Below are 21,040 nucleotides of genomic sequence, written 5' to 3'. Positions count from 1 at the left end.
ACTAGAATTTACAATTATTTGGTTTTTTTGGCGTAGTCACAAACGGGGGTAGACTGTCGGCACACCTCTTGACCGGTTTAAACACCAAGTGACTTATGGTTGGTTTGCATTACTCTTACACTGATTAGTCCCCTACCTTCATTTTTTGTCACTGCAGTGCTTTGGATCCCCTCGGCGGCCTCTCTAACTAATTCCACCGGCTGGTGAAGACTCATTTTAGTTTTCAAACACAGGTATGTAGGCCCCACACTAGTGCCTCCTCTATACATTATTGATTATACTATTGGCACATGACTAAGCATTGTTCCACTTCACTTTCAGACCACAATCCACGGATGTGAGTCTAAGGTGTCGGCTGATACCTCAATGGACATCAAATAATTGGATTCACGGATATTAGGACCCCCTGTACTCGGTAAGCATGACGTTTTCAATGCGTCTCTTAAGTAATTTCACACCAGGGACACACCATTCTGACCACATTATTCATTATTCAACAGGCTGTCACTCCCTTCTTCCCCTTTGAGGTTCTGTAGCGATCCGAACCCGTGAATTCGGTATCGTAGTACTGACACGATTTCGGTACCAATGAACCGCAAATGATCCATTATATGCATGACAGAGTTTTCGCTGCGCAACTAGCATGAATTCACTGGAAAATAGGGCATTCTGTCATAAAAGTCATGGCATCCATTTTAGTTACGGCATCCATCTTGTTTCTTGCCCTCACATAGTCAATGAACGGACGATGACCCCGGCAGAGTCACCTTGTTAAGGACACGTAAGCTCGAGCCCGAGAAAGGCTGACGCTGCATGACGAGGCAGAGTCAAGCTACCTCCCTTGCCTGAGGCCACTCCTGCTATACTGGTTCTCGTGTCCGTTGTCCTGACTGAAAGGCCGAAGACGGTAGCCATGCCCGTTTATGATCCATAAACACCTCTTATCCTACATTTCAATCCTTTGTACCTGGCTCTGCTCTTTTCCTTCTGGGCTTTTACAATGGGGAGGTTACGATTTTTATGATGGGGAGGATCGGGCAAAGAATGGAAAACTGTCGAGAGGACCTGATCGAATACCGAAAACCTACGACTAATTATTGTTTGATGTCAAATTTACTGTTTGTTTGGGATACCGGGTTGGGCATGAGAAATATTTGTGTAATGTAGCCTAAAGACATTTTGCGTGTATTTAAAGAGTAACCCACTTAATGCAATTTGAACAGTCTCGTAGATTCTGCCTCTGTGTGGTTCCTATGATTTCTGTGTCCCTGCAGTAAATAAACCTTGGTCTTTGACGCCACCATCGAGAAGCCCGTGTCTCTGTTTATTTGTGCACCGGGACAGGAGGAACTCAGGGGTCTTCGGGTGTTGTTTCCCTGACACCTCTGGACTCTTAAAAGTCCAGAACCTCAAATTGGCGCCCAACGTGGGGCGACGTCATCCGGTACCGGTCCAAAGCCTGAAAAGTTTGAGAAGTTTCGTGTGAAGATTCCGGAGGGAGGTACCCCGCTTCATCGATCCCTGCATGTCGTAAAAGTGGCCCGACGATCTCTTCCACGAGGGTTCCCGTTCCCAGACGGCTACAGAGGACCGCTGCCTTGACTGTCGCCCTGTCTTGGACCCGAGGTGCAGACCTTAGTACGGCGAGATGTAGACGGGTTCTTCTTGGTGACGTCTTCCACATTTCAGTTAAGTATTAAGTGGGCTACGCTCAGTTTGGTTGTTCCTTGTTGCTCTGGTTTAATTCGTAGATTATCATTGGTTGCTCTTGTTTAGATAATCTTTGTTTTGGTATTGGTTCATTTTGGTAGGCCTAAGTTCTCTGCGCATTTTGGTTGGAATTTGTCTTTGTTTGTCATGACTACCAGTAGTAATTGTTTCTTGTCCTGGTTACGTTGCAACGGGGATTCCCGGTTGGAGGATTCGTGTTCGGTTCCTCTGATTGGAACTCCTACATATGAGCTCTATTGTAAACATGGTGTTGGTCCTATTACGTATAATGAAGTATGGGTCCGTTATACCAAAAAAGATGGTGTCCTTAGTTGGCCACCGCATGGTAGCTTCGAAATGGAAATACTAGACAATCTAGAAATGAAGTTGTTCAAGAAAAAAGCCCGGCCGGCAATGTTTGATTCTTTTCGTGTATGGCGCAAAGAAGCCAAACAGAGAGAAATTAGGAAAACGAAGAAAGAACAGAAAGAGAAAGGGTTGACTTTAATGGAGTCTGCTAGGCAGCTGCATGTCAACGAGACTGAGAAAGCAATGGAGATGGCGAATAGAAAATATAATTTGGCAATTGATAAATGTTACCCTGTATTGCCATCATGTCCTACTAAGCCGATGGAGGATCATGAAAAGGATCCTCTGTTGTCTTACCTGTTGAATTCCCCCCCACCATATGCACAGGGTATTATAGTACCACAGTTGCTACCTGTTGTACAGCCAGCTGCTGGTCAGCCTGGAATAGTTGCTCCACTTCCTTTGATTCCAGCTCCTATCCTTCCCGTGGTTAATGTTCCTTCGGCACCCCCTCTTCCTGGGGTGCCCGTTCCGCCTTTGCCTGTCGTTTCGCAAACTGCTTTACCTGCTACTCCTACCCTTACTATTTCATCTGCTTCAGCTGTTCTGTCCCCGAACCCTGTGAACATTCTGACTCCGCTTTCCGTTCGTCGGAAAATAACCGACTCTGTAACTAATATCTTAACTCCTCTCTACAGGTCTTTAATTGGGACCCCCGTTTCTGACTCTATACAGAGACGTAGCCAGCTTCCTGGTCCCCAGGAACGAGACACGTTAGATTCGACAGCTCTTAGGTGGATGTCAAAAACTGTGAAGTATGATGCACGAAGAGTGTTAGATACCTTTATGCAATGGAATGAACCAACTCAACGTTATGTTTTTGACGTAATGTGTTCTCTTGTGCGTGAAGAATGGGAAGATGATTATTTAGACTCCGTCCCCTCTGACCTGATAAATATTCAGCAGAAATTTGCCGCAGGAATGGTGATAGGTCCAGAAGTAAGGGGAGCGATAGAACTGATTTTAGCTTATAGGGATGAGTCCCCTCTTCGAGCGACAAGAGACCCTGATGGTTCACCGAGTACTACTAGGAAAAGACGAGGTCAATATCCGATGAGGGAAGTTCCACCGATATGGCGTGATGCAGTTCAAGCTGATGCGGCTCATAATATTGCAGCTGCTCCGGCACATTTCCAGAGAGTGTGGATACACATCCCTTGGAAACGGGCCGAAGTATTAGCCGTAAAACAAGCGTTACCGGACCCGCGTAAAAATCCTGCTGGTTATTACAAAGAGTTAACGCAGACAGTTCAAGCGTGTGTCATGAATTTAGCAGACATTGAAATGCTATTTGGTAATGTGGTGCCACAGCCTATATGGGCCAAAATTCGGCAAGAGAACCACCCAGTCGCCTTAGGAGGTGATTGGGCAGCTATTATAGCGGCAGATGCGCAACAAATTGGCGGTGCTAAACCTGAACCTCTGATTGCTGCTTTACCTGGCAGAATAATTACTCTAATGAAAACGCTGATGCCAGCGTTACGAGTCAATTGGGATAAATTATCGGCATGCAAGCAAAAGAAGGACGAAAGCGTCTCTGACTTCTTCACTAGATTTGAAGAGACCTTCGTAGACCACAGTGGGCAAGATATGAGTACTGAGGGAGGCCAGAGATTGTTTGTCGACAAGTTCGTGTTTAATTTACTACCTGAGCTTAGTAACAAGTTAAAGGATTCTGAAAGTGCATGGGCAGTGTCGACGACAGCACAGATACTTGCAACTGCTCAGTATTACGAGAATAGAGAGAAAGAAGAGAAGGAAAAGTCAGAAAAGAAAACAAAAGATTTAAAGACTAAAGTTCTTTTGCAACAGGCGTATCCGCCTCGTTCGAATCAGTCAGATTCACAGCAGCGACCCCAGTTTCAGCCACAACCACAATTCCAGCAAGGGACGGCCCAAAGATTTAATTATAATTGTCCGCGACAACAGTTAGCATGGAATCAGTGTGCTTATTGTAAAAAGGAGGGTCATTATAAAAATGAGTGTCCAGTACTGCACCCACAATCTAGTGGTGTCCCAGCTCAGAGAGGTAATGTTGGGTTTATGCAAGCTCCTAGAGGTAGAGGACGTGGTACGATGACACCACAGGCTGATCGCCAATCGAATTATTTCGATCAGCGAAATGCACAATCTGCGCAAACAGGTAGATCTCCACAGTATCATGTTGAAGATTACTATGATCATAATGAGGAGATTCAAAGAAGCGAGCACTAGGACAGCCGCAGGCAAAGAGAGGGAGTAGTATCAGTTCCAGTTGATCAGAATGGACCTTATGTCGCAGTAGTTACCTCAGGCGTGGTCGAACCGTTTCTGTTGGATACTGGTGCGGCAAAAAGTTCAATTATGCATGCGAAACTCCCTGGCGCACCTTTGTCTGGCTTAACGAACACTTCGGTAGGATTCTCAGGCGCCCCTGTTCACAATCCTGTCTCTAGTCCTTTGTCAATATCTGTTGGGCCATGCGAACTAGAAGCACCCCTTATCTTAACAACCGGTTGTAATGAGAATCTGCTTGGTTTAGATCTGTTGAAACGCCTGCACGCGACACTGTACTGTTCCCCTTCAGGAGTACAGCTCACATTAGGCAAAAGAGTCATCTCTCCAATGTATATGTCGATGGATAAGCTCCCACCGGAGCTGCGTTCTCTCCCTGATACTCTTTGGGCGACTGGTCCTAATGATGTAGGCCTCTTGGAAATTCCCCCTTATGTGGTAAGTCTGAAAGCTAATGTTAAATTCCCACGAATCCCACAGTATCGGATTTCGAATGAAGGTGAACGAGCACTCTTATTGATTGTGAAAGACTTAATACAGAAAGATGTGATTGAGGAAACTAGAGGGAACGTCTGAAATAGTCCTGTTCTGCCGATTTTGAAACGTACTGACCCTTCCAAACCTCCAATTTACAGATTTGTGATTGACCTCAGAGAAGTTAACAAAATAGTGATTCCACAGTTTCCTGTAGTCCCAGATATCACTGCATTACTGACGTTGATTCCTGCCTCAGCTTCATGGTTTACAGTGATCGACTTGAAAAATGCCTTTTTCAGCATTCCCATAGCCGAGGAAAGTAGAGACATATTTGGTTTCTCCTTAGGAGGTCGCAGCTTCAGGTTCAAACGCGCTCCACAAGGTTATTGTGAGAGCCCTTCAATTTACAGCCAAGCATTGAAGAGTCAATTAGATGCCCTTGTACTCCCTCATGGTGTTGCTCTGATCCAATACGTAGACGATCTTTTACTGGCTGCTGATGACAAGGAAACTTGCAAAGCAGCTACAATTTCTTTATTACGTCATTTGTCAGACTTACATCACAAGGTGTCACCTTCTAAACTGCAATATTGTTGCCAAGAAGTGACCTACTTAGGTCATCTTTTGTCAAAGGAGGGAAGAAGGTTGACCCCAGAGAGAATCAAAGCAATTTCACAGATGACTGTACCAAGCACACAAAGAGAAGTGCGTGCGTTTTTGGGTATTACGTCATACTGTAGGCAATGGATCCCAAATTTTTCTCTCATGGCGAAACCATTGGTAGCCCTGACTGGAAAAGGTGTTCCAAGCCCTTTGCCATGGTCTGATGAATGTCAACAGAGCTTCTCTGACTTACGTGATGCGCTGTGTTCAGCTCCTGTGTTAGGTACTCCTGACTACAGTAAGCCGTTTACTCTATATGTCCATGAAAGAGAAGGTTGTGCATTGAGTGTATTAACGCAACAATTTGGTGACAAACAGCGGCCTTGTGCATATTTCTCATCCACATTAGATCCGGTAGCCAGAGCATTGCCAAGTTGTTTGAGAGCTACAGCGGCAGCTGCAGTGTCTATTCGACAGTCTGCTGGACTAGTCATGAACAACATGTTAGTAGTCATGGTTCCACATGCTGTGGATACACTCATGAATCGAACGAAAACTCAGCACCTCACCAGTGCTAGAGTATCAGGCTATGAGCTGACGCTTTTGGCAAGTCATATTCAGATCAAGCGATGCAACATATTGAATCCAGCAACACTGTTGCCGACTACTCAGGAATCGAGTGATTCAGAGCCCCATGACTGTTGTTTCAGAACTGAGGAAGAGACAAAAGGTAGGATTGATTTAAAAGATACTCCATTACTAGATCCAGATGGCACTCTATATGTCGATGGGTCTTGTTTCAAATTACAGAATGGTGATGTGACGGCCGCGTATGCAGTTACGACCTTGAGTACAATTGTGGAGACCGCAAGAGTGAGTCAGAATTCTGCCCAGGCTGCAGAATTAATTGCATTGACAAGAGCGTGTGTTTTAGCTAAGGGAAAGAGAGTGAATGTGTTTACTGATAGCCAATACGCCTTCGGCGTTGCCCACAATTTTGGGCGTCTCTGGAGAGAAAGAGGTTTTCTCACGTCCCATGGGACTAAGATCCAACATGGGCAGTTAGTCAGCGATCTATTGGAATCCCTGACTCTACCGAATGAAGTTGCAATTGTGAAGTGCAGTGCACATCGGAAGATTACGGATGATGTTGGCCGTGGGAATGCGTTTGCTGATGAGGTCGCCAAAGAGACGGCCAAGAACATGACGAGCCGAATGTATCTTGCAACGTCTGCAAGATGGATTGCTGAATCAGGGATGTGTGAGAGTACGATTGAAAGTGTGAAGGCAATCCAGAATGAAGCAACTGAAAATGAGAAGAATGAATGGAAGGAGAAAACGGGTAAAATGGATTCAAGTGGATGTTGGGTCGATTTGTCTGAGCAGCAGCGTTGGATGTTACCTGATGCGTATGTACTTGCAGTAGTTACGATGGCACATGGAGCGGCACACATCAGTTCGAAAGGGATCTGTAAAATGTTAGCTCCAGTATGGAAGAACGATGGAATTACTAAGTGTGCAGAAAGAGTGGTGAAAAATTGTATGGTATGCCTGATGCATAATCCTGGCAAGGGAACCCCAACCCCAATTGGCCATTTTGCTCCCCCTTCTTGTCCCTTTGAAGTGATTCAGTTGGATTATATCCACATGGATAGATGTAACAATCTCAAATAAGTCCTAGTGGTAGTCTGTGCCTTCTCAAGATGGATTGAGGCATATCCGTTAAAGGACAACACTGCTATGTCCACTGCCAAAATCCTCCTAAAAGAATACTTCCCAGGTATGGTATGCCACGGATTGTTTGGTCGGACAATGGAAGTGAGTTTGTAGGGAAAGTTATGAAGAGTGTGTGTGCGGGTCTGGGTATTTCCCAAAAATACCACAGTGCGAATCACCCACAATCAGCGGGTTTGGTTGAAGGGTACAATGGCACCCTGAAGCTGAAACTTGCGAAAATTCAAGCTTCCACTGGTCTCTCTTGGCCAGACGCACTGCCTTTAGCTTTACTGTCCACCAGAGCGACTGTACACTCTCGAGTAGGGCTTAGCCCATATGAGATTGTGTTCGGCCGCCCTGCTAATGTTTGGGGAGTCCCTAGGCCAAAGGAATTCAAACAGATTGAATACCCAATGTTGATTGATTACCTTCATGATCTGACTGCTAAATTGAGCCTTATTCATCAACAGGTATTCGAATCCTTGCCTAAACTGCCGGAGAGTCCAGGCCACACGTTGAAACCAGGCGACCAAGTGGTAGTTCGGAACTTTGAACGTACTCGGAACCTCCAGCCAAGATTCGTGGGTCCGTTCCAAGTCCTCCTCACAACAAGAACTGCAGTCCGCCTAGCTGGAAGGAAAAATTGGGTGCACGCCAGCCATACGAAGCGTGTCCCTCTTCCACTCCCCTATGATAACTGGGTTAGACAGGGAATTGGTATATCTGAGACAGAACCTGTTCCTAGGCACATCCCTTTCAGTGATGCAGAGTACATAACGGACCACCCACGAACGGGAACACAGAACTTTGACACCCCAGCAGGTACCGCTCCTTTGAATCCTGAACCGAGTATTGTACAAAGTGAACATTTGTCACCTGTGGAGTCGAACATTTCCGCACCTGTAGACCAGCTATTTCAAGACCAGACAAGACCCGGAAAGTACAGATATAATCTACGTTCTCATGTTATGAACTAATGACATTGCATAATTACCATTCTGTTTGAAAACTGTTTTGATCTTACTGCATTCCATTCAGTCAGGAAGTTTGCTCAAAATTTTTATCTTTTTGTTTTTTTTATTGTTTCTCTCACCTTGCCATCTGGGTTACCGTAGGGTCGTAACGTGTGCCTTGTTTTAATTTGCAGGGAATCAGACACTAGGTCGGTTTCTTCTGTTTGTCTTAGGAACTCCCAGGATAAACAGAGGCAAGTTTTTAACAGGTACAAACCATCCGTTGCGAACGGTTGTAGAAGATGGAGCTTCCTGAATTACGGCGGGTTAAGGTCATAAATGTGCACAAGACAAAATTATATGACATATTGTACAGTAAATGTTTCCTAATGCAATGTACTCTGACACTTCTAATTGTCTTAATAACTTTGGTAGGCGGAATTATTTTTGGTATTCAGTTGATCTTTACACCTGTTGCATCTACAGTATCTCCCCATGCTCCTGTTTCTCCGACTGTTGTTTCTCTTCATTCTTTCCATCCTTTTCCTGCCCACGAGCAAGCTCGACGCTCTGAGTTTATAAATAACACTTTCATTCAACTCTTGCACCAACATCAACTAGTGGTTAATACAACAAACTGCTGGGTGTGTGGTTTGATACCACATACCATGGACAAGGGCATCCCCTATCTGGTCCTGCCTTTTAGTTATAATGGATCATTCTGGGCATTTCAGACCATGTTCGCTTATGCCCTAGAGACCTATCCTCCACGACCTCCGCGTTCCACCCGGTATAACTCTGCTAACAGAGCCTTGGTAAAAGGAATCACCGACATGGTGAGAGATGTCAATAATACTCCGTTCATTCCCAAGGACGAATTGCGAGTTTACATGGGTTGGAATGTTACGGAATATGGCATTACTCTGGGTGAGAACAAACGTAAGAGCTCAACTCCGATCTGGGTCGTACCCCACCAAGGTCAAGTCTGTTTGCAAGGAAATGGGAGGAATCCGAAAGCTCGACTAGGGAAGAGTGACTGTATCGAAACATATGTTTTCCCGTCACAGTCTTCCCCTGCATTCTTAGCTGCTAAGGGTACCTATTTTGTTTGCCAAGACAGAGCATACACATGGCTGCCTGCTGACTTCTCAGGCTCAAGTTACATCGCTCAACTGTTACCTCCGACATATACTGCTGCACCGGACTATCACAAAACTAGAGTTGTGAGAGGTGTTTTCAGTAAAGAAGATACTGCTGGCCAAGAGGCAGGAGACTTTTTCAAGGGTTTCCTTCCATTCTGGGGGCCTATGGCCAACAGTAGAAACTTACGTCAACTAACACGGGTAGTTGAATCCACTATCACTGAAACGGCGGGTGCTCTTAGTAACCTGACAGCTGAGCTCCAAGTGGATCGCCTCATGACGTTACAGAACCGTATGGTCCTTGACGTGTTACTTGCAGATCGAGGTGGAGTATGTAAGATGATCCAATCAAGTTGCTGCGTTTTTATTCCAGATAATGCGCCAACGGTGTACAAGGCCATCTCTAAGTTACATAAGATTTCTGACTCTATTCATGTAGAGGAAGGTGACTGGTCATTAATGGGATGGTTCTGGAGCGTGTTGTCTGCGTGGGGATGGAAGGTTCTGATAGTCACTGATGTTGCATTAGTATTTTTATTTTCGTGCTGTCTCATTGTTCAGTGTGGTCCTGCCTTATGTAATCTCTGCATTTCTACATGCGTAAGAAGACCACCTGTTTTTAGAGATACGCCACGGGATAGAGTAATGCTCCAACAACATATCAGTGACCTGATGAACATAGAAATGGACTCTGACATAGAGTGAGTTATTGCCTATGTAAGGGCAAAAGGACGGTCTGAGGTTCTGTAGCGATCCGAACCCGTGAATTCGGTATCGTAGTACTGACATGATTTCGGTACCAATGAACCGCAAATGATCCATTATATACATGACAGTGTTTTCGCTGCGCAACTAGCATGAATTCACTGGAAAATAGGGCATTCTGTCATAAAAGTCATGGCATCCATTTTAGTTACGGCATCCATCTTGTTTCTTGCCCTCACATAGTCAATGAACGGACGATGACCCCGGCAGAGTCACCTTGTTAAGGACACGTAAGCTCGAGCCCGAGAAAGGCTGACGCTGCATGACGAGGCAGAGTCAAGCTACCTCCCTTGCCTGAGGCCACTCCTGCTATACTGGTTCTCGTGTCCGTTGTCCTGACTGAAAGGCCGAAGACGGTAGCCATGCCCGTTTATGATCCATAAACACCTCTTATCCTACATTTCAATCCTTTGTACCTGGCTCTGCTCTTTTCCTTCTGGGCTTTTACAATGGGGAGGTTACGATTTTTATGATGGGGAGGATCGGGCAAAGAATGGAAAACTGTTGAGAGGACCTGATCGAATACCGAAAACCTACGACTAATTATTGTTTGATGTCAAATTTACTGTTTGTTTGGGATACCGGGTTGGGCATGAGAAATATTCGTGTAATGTAGCCTAAAGACATTTTGCGTGTATTTAAAGAGTAACCCACTTAATGCAATTTGAACAGTCTCGTAGATACTGCCTCTGTGTGGTTCCTATGATTTCTGTGTCCCTGCAGTAAATAAACCTTGGTCTTTGACGCCACCATCGAGAAGCCCGTGTCTCTGTTTATTTGTGCACCGGGACAGGAGGAACTCAGGGGTCTTCGGGTGTTGTTTCCCTGACACCTCTGGACTCTTAAAAGTCCAGAACCTCACCTTCTGTCCTGATGAAGACCCGCCTTTGATGCTTCACAAGCTGCACTATTACCAAGGGTCGAAACGTCAACGTTACTGTCTTAAATAAGTCCACGCAATCTCCTTAACTTCATTTGGAAATCATTAACATTGTTGGGATCTATGCATTTATCCTTGGATTTGAAAGATAAACATTTCTCCGTGTTCTGTACATACCACATATGTCATTTATGACACATTTGTATAGCACTTTATCACATATCACTACCAGTCACTAAATATACACTTAATTAGTTTGTTTTTTCGCCATATGTGTTGCATATCACAGACAGCCATTTCATTCATTTGTCTATATATGAACAGCAAGTAAAGAAATTAATTGCTTATATAAACAAGTTGTTGTTCTTGGTGTGATATGTAAATGTATGATTAATAAATACTTCTTCCCTTTATGTATTAAATACCGTGTGCAAATTAGTTGCATACACCCAACAGAACCATTGTTTTCTCCAGTATTCCATGATAGCGCACGAAAGCCTAGAGTGTTGCGGAATTTTTCATTTTTGGAATTGTTTGTTTATGTTCATGTTCCCAGCGCTAGCGGAGCAATCCTATACTGAAGCTAAGGGGGGTTATTGGTGTTGAGTGAAGAGCCAAGTCTTGACCTTTTTCAGAAAATTGATTCAGCTTCCACAAATCTACACTCCCAAGGCAGAGTGTTCCATAGCTTGGGTGCCAAGTGTGTGAAGGATCTACCGCCCCATCTGGGTCTTTTGATTCTGGTTGTTTTTAGTAACCATTCAGTGCCAGAGCGTAGTCTCCTGTTTAGGATAGTATAAGCTTACCAGATCTCTGATTTTGCTGGGGCCCTTGCCATGTATGGCCTTGTGCATTCGCAGAGTATCTTAAATTTGACTCTCACCTCAATCTGCAGCTAGTGCGGTGCTTTTAAGTGCTTTCCCATGGCTTTCTGTGTGAGGGCTTTACACAGCAGTCTAACTGCGCCATTCTGTACAACCTGGAGTTTTTTGATAACCTAGTTTGGTGCCCCCAAATAGAGGGAATTTCCATAGTCCAAGCTTGAAGTAACCAACGCAGGAATTTCTATCTTTCTAAGCTGCGGGGGAATGCGCTCCAGAAATTTCCAGGGCATTCTTAGCATCCCGAAACAAGTTCCTGCAAGCTTTTTCTCTTGAGTTTCCATAGTTTACCCCCCTGCTGAGCTAGAAGCTGAGATTTTTGATAGTTGTATTGGGGGTTGGTGGGGTACACAGGCACAAAGGCCAGCTGATCCTGGGCCTGGGGACTGCCTTATTTCCAAGCACCATAAGCTCAGTTTTATTACCGTTCAGCTTCAGGCAGATGCTTGTCATCCATTCCACCACTCTTTCCAGGCATGGCGACATGCAGTCTGCCTTGCCCTTGATTTTGGGGTCGAAAGAGACCACCAGTTGTGTGTCATCTGCATACAATATCATAGCGATATGGAACTCCTGGAGGATTCGTGCCAGCGGCCACAAGTAGACATTAAACAATGTGGGGCTAAGCGAGGAGCCTTGCGCCACCCCACAAGTCAATTGTATTTGGTTAGAGAAAAGATTAGCTTTTATGACATGAAATGTTCTGCCCTCCAGAAACGAGGGGAGCCATTCCACAGCTTTGTCTTGGATGCCACTTTGCCACAGCCCCTTTCATAGGATCGAATGGTCCACGGTGTCAAATGCCGCACTGAGATTAAGAACCAATATAGCGGCTGAGCTCCCTTGGTCAGGGTAGTTTTTAATTATTCTGCCGCAACCAGCAGCGCTGATTCCATGCTGTGCTGAGCATGAAACCCTATTTGAGTGGGGTGGAAGCAATGATTGATTTCCAGGAACTCTATTAGTGCTCTGTTGACATGTTTCTTTATATTAAACAGAATTTGTGTTGTGGATGGACCATTGCCCGTTGGTGGATCTCTTCACCAAAAAGGGGGCAGGAAAAGCATCTGCCAGGATTGTGTTAATGGATGATGAGAATGATGGACTACATCTATACTTTTTAGAATATTTGTCAAAAAATATGAACGTGATTACTGACTGTTTGTCGATGTTGCCGGTCTATTGTTTGAAAGAAAATGATTTGGATTAGAAGTATTAGATGGTGGCTGGAGTTAATATAGTTGAGGGGGTAGCATTTCCCACAGTTAATTGTTGTGAATTGTGAGGATGAGGCTTTAAAAGAAGTGATGAAATATGTTAAGAATGGGTGGACAAAGAGAGGAGTAGGTTCTGATCAGGTCAATGAGTATCGTAAGTGGGGGATGAACTGTGAGTGAATGATGAAGTTTTGTGGTGGAATGAAGTGTTGTTGGTGCCTGAAATTGGAGGAGACGTATTTTGGGTCTGGCACAAGAGGGTAATTTGGAAATGAATGCGCGAAAGTGAAGATTGAGTACTGATATGGATTGAGATATGGAGAGCAGTATTTGTAATTGCTTGGCATAGAGTAATAAGACGTAGAAGACTGTGACAACCCTGCCCATAATAACGAATAAGATGGACTATCTATGAAAAAAATAGGTTTGGATATTTTGGGACCATATGAAGTTCTAGGTTCTAGATCTGTGTATTCACTGGCGGCTGTGGATTACTATTCTAGGTGGGCAGAGGTAAAGTGCACCCATAAGGTTAATATGCGTAAGGTGGTTGAGTTCCTGGAGGAGACCTGAAATAGATAAGGTGTCCCGAACATGATAGTGACGGATAATAGAGTGTAGTTTGTGTCATGTGACATGGGAGATTTCCTGGAGAAGTGGAGGGGTAGACCACATCCGTTCCTTGGTTTATTATCCTCAAGAGAATGGTCTGGTGTTACGTTGGAACAGAACACTCAAAGAAGGATTCAAATAGCTATGGGGCAAGATGGCTCATGGAATGAGGCTGTGTGGAAGTTGATAAGGGCGTTTTCTTTCTTTTCATCTTCTTATCTTTCTTTTCTTCCTCTTTTCTTTCTTTTTTCCTCTTTTCTTTCTTTTTACTTCTTTCGTTCCGTCTTTCCTCTTTTATTTTATTTTCTTTCTTGCCTTCCTTATTTCTTTCTTTCCCTCTTTCTGAAAGGTAAGAGACTGGCAGTGATTGGCTTTTTTAGGTCTGTGTTGGCCAAGACCTTTTGATTTTACTACATTCCTTCTTTCTTTCTTTCTTTCTTTCTTTCCTGTTTTTCTTCTTACATCCTTTAGCCTTTTCTCTTTTTCTTTCTTCTTCTCTTTTTCCTTCTTTCTTTCTTCATTTCTTTCCTTCCTTCTCTCTTTCTTTCATTCTTTATTTCTATGCTTTATTTCTTTCCATTTGAACATAAACAGGGTTTAGGCTTCAATCAGTAAGGCCACGCCTCATATCATAAGTAACAACAAGAATACCAGTACTGATATTAGACTTTCAATCCACTTTTTTTATGTGGGAACATTTTGAAAAGCAACAAAATGAACAACGACCACTTTTTCAGTCGATTTAATCAATCAATTTTGGATATTTTTCTTTATATTCACCATGTAATCATGGTGTATTTACACGACTTAATTTGAACAAATAGCACAAATTGATAACTGTACATATATAGACAAACTTATTTTATCCTCCTTATTTACATACTGCATTCATTTCAAAACATTCATATCTACATTCACTCCCATACCAAACTGGACAGTCCAGAAACAAACATACACACAACTGACAAATTCAATAATCACTTCAAAGACATAAATTTGGATAGGGCTATAGAGCAGTGTTAAACTCCGTAAACACAATATAGTATTCTTTCAAGTAATTCTTGGAGTCCTTTAGGCCAGAGGTCTAGGGTCGACGCGTTTCAAGCCCCTTCTACAATCGGGGCTATCATCAGGACCTGGGAGCTGAAAACAGAAAACAAGGGGGGTCTTACTAGACTGTCTCCTCCTCTATTTTGCAACAGCGTTAATCATATTCGAAAATACCTGTGATTGGTGCTCAATGAGTCATCCACAAGACCTCTTGATGTCTATGATCTAAAAAACTATATAAACCAAAAAATCCAATTTCAACTACACCATATTAAATACTCAAGGGTAGAAAACGCCCATTCATACTAGTGACATTCATCTTGTATGCTTACGTGCAGCAATGACGAAGCGGGTTTAATCTGAAAAGTGAAAGGAAGAGTGTGAGCCACGTAGTGTCAATGGACTCTACTTTCTTTTAAAAGTAAGACAAAGCTTCTCTGCATTGCTTGCTTGAAGTTTTAAAAAACATTTTGCCTAGGCAAGCGTGAGTTGTAGGGCTGCTTCTGATGGCAAATAACGTGCTTTGATTGAAATAAAAGCGATAAACGCGCACAGCGTTCAAAGTTTGTTCAGGTCCGTTAAGCGGGAGCGCATTGGGCGGGACAGGGAGGCAATTTTATGAGGTCGCATACCTTAAATCGTGGAGCTTCCGAAGGGGATAATCTCTTCCCGTGTTGCCTCTTTTAGTGATGTCTGCTCCGACGTGATTTAATCTCTGTAACGGGAAAGACAGACTCGTAAATGCGTCTTTCCACTTTTGAGGCGAGATAACTTTGGTTTTTTCTGTGTGTCTTCAGCGTACCTGTGTCCGTTTGTTCGCTCTCTTCAAACTCGGAGAAGGTTAACTTCCGCGTTGCTCCCCCAGTTCTCGTGTGATTATAACCGCATCTCGCGCAACTCGTGCCTTCTGGGTAATGTAGTAACTATCGTTTAACAGGAAAAGAGACTCGAGTTAATGCGTTGCGGTGTGGGTTTCCGCAGGCGTGTTCTTATAATTAACAAATATCGAGGAGCACTTTTCTAGGGCTTTGAAGGTATACATATTTTCTGTCGTCTTTTGAAACTTTTGTGAATGTTGGGCTCAATAAAAACTCATAGTGTATCTCTCTTTTTTGGATTGAGAATCTTTATTGTCCAATTTAGATTTGACCTGTGTCTCAACTGTTAAACAGTTCAGGTTCTGCGCAATAAAGGAGCGGTTGAGGGCACATATCTTAAAGTTCATTTCTTCCTATGAGTCATTCATACTGAAACCATCCTATATTCGATGGGTATCAGACTCTAGGTATGATTGGAGGTGGATAACATCTTCCAGCAGGGTATTTTATCCAAGATTGTATATTTCTGATAATTCGTTCAGACCATTCATAGCTGTGTTGAATTTCACTATAAGCATTGCTTCACGCCTTGATAATTGGCGTTCTAGGTCGCCTCCTCTTGAGTCATATTCCACTTTGGAAATGACAGTCCATTTTAAATCTGTTACTTGATGGTTGTGTGTTTTCCAATGATGGACTAGTGGAGCATTTTGCACATTTTTATTGATCCGTGATTTGTGTTGTGAAATTCGGACTCTGATTTCCTGACTGGTTTTGCCTATGTACAGTTGGCCACAGGGGCAGCGGATTGCATAAATCACATTTTTGCTCTTACAATTTGTGAAGCATTCATGTTTCCAGTAGATTGAATTAAGTACAAACAAAACACCTTCTTCGGTGGACGGACAACAAGCACATGTGCCGCATTTATGATGGCCAGTTATTGGAGGGAGGCCAACATATTCTCTTAGTGATTTTTTGGTTGTTGTTGGCATGGATGCTCGCACTATTTGGTTAGCAATACTGCGATCTTTTTTGAAAGCGAAAAGTGGATAATCGCTCAAAGAGGGGTCTAAGTTCTTAACTAAGTGCCAATTTTGGCAAATAATCTTCTTTATTGAATTTGAGTTTGGACAGAATGTTGAAACGCACACTATCTTCTTGAGAGGGGATTTGACTTTCTGTGTTAGAAGCTCCTCTCGTGGTGTCCACCATGCTCTTTTCATGGCTTTTTTCAATAATTTTTTCGGGTATCCTCTCTTTTTTAAATTTTCCAGCAGATTGCTTGCATGTAGAACATATTCATCCTTGTAAAAACAATTTCTTCTAATCCTGAGAAATGGGCAATTTCTCAGGATTAGAAGAAATTGGCTTCACAAATTGTAAGAGCAAAAATGTGATTTATGCAATCCGCTGCCCCTGTGGCCAACTCTACATAGGCAAAACCAGTCAGGAAATCAGAGTCCAAATTTCACAACACAAATCACGGATCAATAAAAATGTGCAAAATGCTCCACTAGTCCATCATTGGAAAACACACAACCATCAAGTAACAGATTTAAAATGGACTGTCATTTCAAAAGTGGAATATGACTCAAGAGGAGGCGACCTAGAACGCCAATTATCAAGGCGTGAAGCAATGCTTATAGTGAAATTCAACACAGCTATGAATGGTCTGAACGAATTATCAGAAATATACAATCTTGGATAAAATACCCTGCTGGAAGATGTTATCCACCTCCAATCATACCTAGAGTCTGATACCCATCGAATATAGGATGGTTTCAGTATGAATGACTCATAGGAAGAAATGAACTTTAAGATATGTGCCCTCAACCGCTCCTTTATTGCGCAGAACCTGAACTGTTTAACAGTTGAGACACAGGTCAAATCTAAATTGGACAATAAAGATTCTCAATCCAATAAAGAGAGATACACTATGAGTTTTTATTGAGCCCAACATTCACGAAAGTTTCAAAAGACGACAGAAAATATATATACCTTCAAAGCCCTAGAAAAGTGCTCCTCGATATTTGTTAATTATAAGAACACGCCTGCGGAAACCCACACCGCAACGCATTAACTCGAGTCTCTTTTCCTGTTAAACGATAGTTACTACATTACCCAGAAGGCACGAGTTGCGCGAGATGCGGTTATAATCACACGAGAACTGGGGGAGCAACGCGGAAGTTAACCTTCTCCGAGTTTGAAGAGAGCGAACAAACGGACACAGGTACGCTGAAGACACACAGAAAAAACCAAAGTTATCTCGCCTCAAAAGTGGAAAGACGCATTTACGAGTCTGTCTTTCACGTTACAGAGATTAAATCACGTCGGAGCAGACATCACTAAAAGAGGCAACACGGGAAGAGATTATCCCCTTCGGAAGCTCCACGATTTAAGGTATGCGACCTCATAAAATTGCCTCCCTGTCCCGCCCAATGCGCTCCCGCTTAACGGACCTGAACAAACTTTGAACGCTGTGCGCGTTTATCGCTTTTATTTCAATCAAAGCACTTTATTTGCCATCAGAAGCAGCCCTACAACTCACGCTTGCCTAGGCAAAATGTTTTTTAAAACTTCAAGCAAGCAATGCAGAGAAGCTTTGTCTTACTTTTAAAAGAAAGTAGAGTCCATTGACACTACGTGGCTCACACTCTTCCTTTCACTTTTCAGATTAAACCCACTTCGTCATTGCTGCACGTAAGCATACAAGATGAATGTCACTAGTATGAATGGGCGTTTTCTACCCTTGAGTATTTAATATGGTGTAGTTGAAATTGGATTTTTTGGTTTATATCGTTTTTTAGATCATAGACATCAAGAGGTCTTGTGGATGACTCATTGAGCACCAATCACAGGTATTTTCGAATATGAATAACGCTGTTGCAAAATAGAGGAGGAGACAGTCTAGTAAGACCCCCCTTGTTTTCTGTTTTCAGCTCCCAGGTCCTGATGATAGCCCCGGTTGTAGAAGGGGCTTGAAACGCGTCGACCCTAGACCTTTGGCCTAAAGGACTCCAAGAATTACTTGAAAGAATACTATATTGTGTTTACGGAGTTTAACACTGCTCTATGGCCCTATCCAAATTTATGTCTTTGAAGTGATTATTGAATTTGTCAGTTGTGTGTATGTTTGTTTCTGGACTGTCCAGTTTGGTATGGGAGTGAATGTAGATATGAATGTTTTGAAATGAATGCAGTATGTAAATAAGGAGGATAAAATAAGTTTGTCTATATATGTACAGTTATCAATTTGTGCTATTTGTTCAAATTAAGTCGTGTAAATACACCATGATTACATGGTGAATATAAAGAAAAATATCCAAAATTGATTGATTAAATCGACTGAAAAAGTGGTCGTTGTTCATTTTGTTGCTTTTCAAAATGTTCCCACATAAAAAAAGTGGATTGAAAGTCTAATATCAGTACTGGTATTCTTGTTATTTCTTTCCATATCTTTTTTTTTCTCGTCTTTTAATTTTTTCTTTCTTTCTTGGTTTCTTTCTTTTTTTCTTTAAGGCAAGAAGTTGGCGCCAATGGCATAGTATTTGGCTATTTTGGGTATATGTTCCCCAAGACTTTTTGATTGTACTAAAATTACATGTATGACCTAGTTATTTATACAGGTTTTCAGCCACACTTCAGTCATTCGTCTGTGGTTGTGTCATTGTTAGACTTTGCTTCCCTAGCATGGTTTTCCTTCACTTGTTGTCTCCTGACCTCTGTTTTGTTGCATTCATTTTTACTGACGTTAGGATTCTGGGCACCTTACAACTGCTAACCAGTGCTAAAGTACATATGCTCTGTACTATAAACACAGTAGCATATGTACTTATCTAGAATTGGTGGATTCAATTTACTTGTATGTACCTGATAAAGTGCACTATATGTGCCCAGGGCCTGTAGATTAAATGCTACGAGTGGGCCTGTAGCATAGTTTGTGCTATCCACTTGGTAGCACTCTAAATATGAGTCAGGCCTGCCATTACAGAGCCTGTGTGTTGAGTTGATAAACTGTCATTTCAATCTGGCGAATTAAACTGCTAGCCAGGCCAAAACCTTCCCTTTTATTACATATAAGACACTCCTAGGCAGCCCCACTAGCAGAGTGCAGTATATTTAAAAGGAAGGACGTGTACTTCTGAGTTATACATGTCCTGGTAGTGAAAAACTGGCAAATTCGTTTTTCTCTCCTGCAAGGTCTATCTCTCCTATAGGTTAACATTGGGGTTGCCTTAAAACATCTTTTAAGTGAAATTTCCAATTGGCACATATAGAGATTTGGAGTTTGGTGTCTCTGGACTCACAATCTAAAAACACAACTTATGGAGAAGATTTTTTTTAAGTTGCAAGTCTGAAAATGGCACTTTTAAAAAAGTTGGCATTTCTTACTTTACCCATTCTGTGTCTCTACCTGTCTCTAAATACAAGTCTGGGTTAGGGTAACAGCTGGGCTTGGTGCATTCACTCTAGACAGTCACACAAAAGAGCTGAGGTGTGACATTTGCATCCTGATGGCCCATCACCAGGCTGATAGGCCTTCTTGAGGTAAATTGGGAGGGAGGAACTGATATTTGCACCTGAATAGGGTTGTGCCTGTACCCACACAAAGAGCTGCATATCCCTGTGTAGTGTGGTTGGAGCCAGGGCAGGACCTTGTGATCTTCAAAGCCCTCTATGGTGTCTCCACTACTTCAAAGGCTCATAAATGTATAGGTAGTGGACCCCAGACACCACCAAATCAGAACTCTACTGGAACCAAGGACATTCTGTCTGGAAGAGGAGCTGCTGTGCTGTAAGAGGGACTGCCACTTTGCTACTTGCTCTTCTGTGTTGTCCTGCTGCCTGCTGATTGCTGTGCTACAGGAAGGGCTGCTTCTTTGCAACTTGCTCTGCTTTGTTAGCCTGCTGCTTCTTGCCTGGGAGTGACAGCGACTGGACCTACTCCCTGGCTTGCCTCCAGTTTTTAGAAGTTTCAGGGACACAAAATAACTCTGCTGGTGTTGCTTGACTGTACAATCTTCGAGTACTACACTTGCTTGAGGTGCCCTCTCCAGTCCTGGGCCCCAGTAGTGGGTTCTGCATCTGTTCTGCTCCAAAACCAGTGCATCAACAAGGTTGCAGGAGAAAAATCGCCGCATTGCTCGGCGCAGCACTGCCAAATCGATGATGACCGGGTCCCGACCGTGAGACTTGATGACAACACAGCAACGATCCTGCGCAGCTTGACAATGACGCAGCGCCAATTCTTTGACACCATCTGCGAAGCTTAACAATGACGCAGTGGTCCAACTGCACGAATTGGAACCAATGGATCGTATTGTCGATGTGACTGCTTTGCTCCATATAAGGTACTTTTTCAGCGGACCCTCCTTGGGTTCTGTAGCTAGCCTGCAGTGGCATAGCCAGGCCTTCTGCTGCTCGTGGCAGTTCAAGGCTTTGCCACCCCGTGGTGGCCGTAAGAGTGGGTAGGGGGTGCTGGGGAATAAATCCAGCGTTTTCCACCCACATAGCTGCAGGTAGGAGCAGGGGGTGGGGGCTGCCGCACCCAAAATTCCTGCCACTCGTGG

The sequence above is a fragment of the Triturus cristatus genome, chromosome 2_2 (assembly GCF_964204655.1).
Source record: "Triturus cristatus chromosome 2_2, aTriCri1.1, whole genome shotgun sequence".
In the NCBI taxonomy this organism is placed as follows: Eukaryota; Metazoa; Chordata; class Amphibia; order Caudata; family Salamandridae; genus Triturus; species Triturus cristatus.
This window is presented reverse-complemented; position numbering follows the sequence as displayed.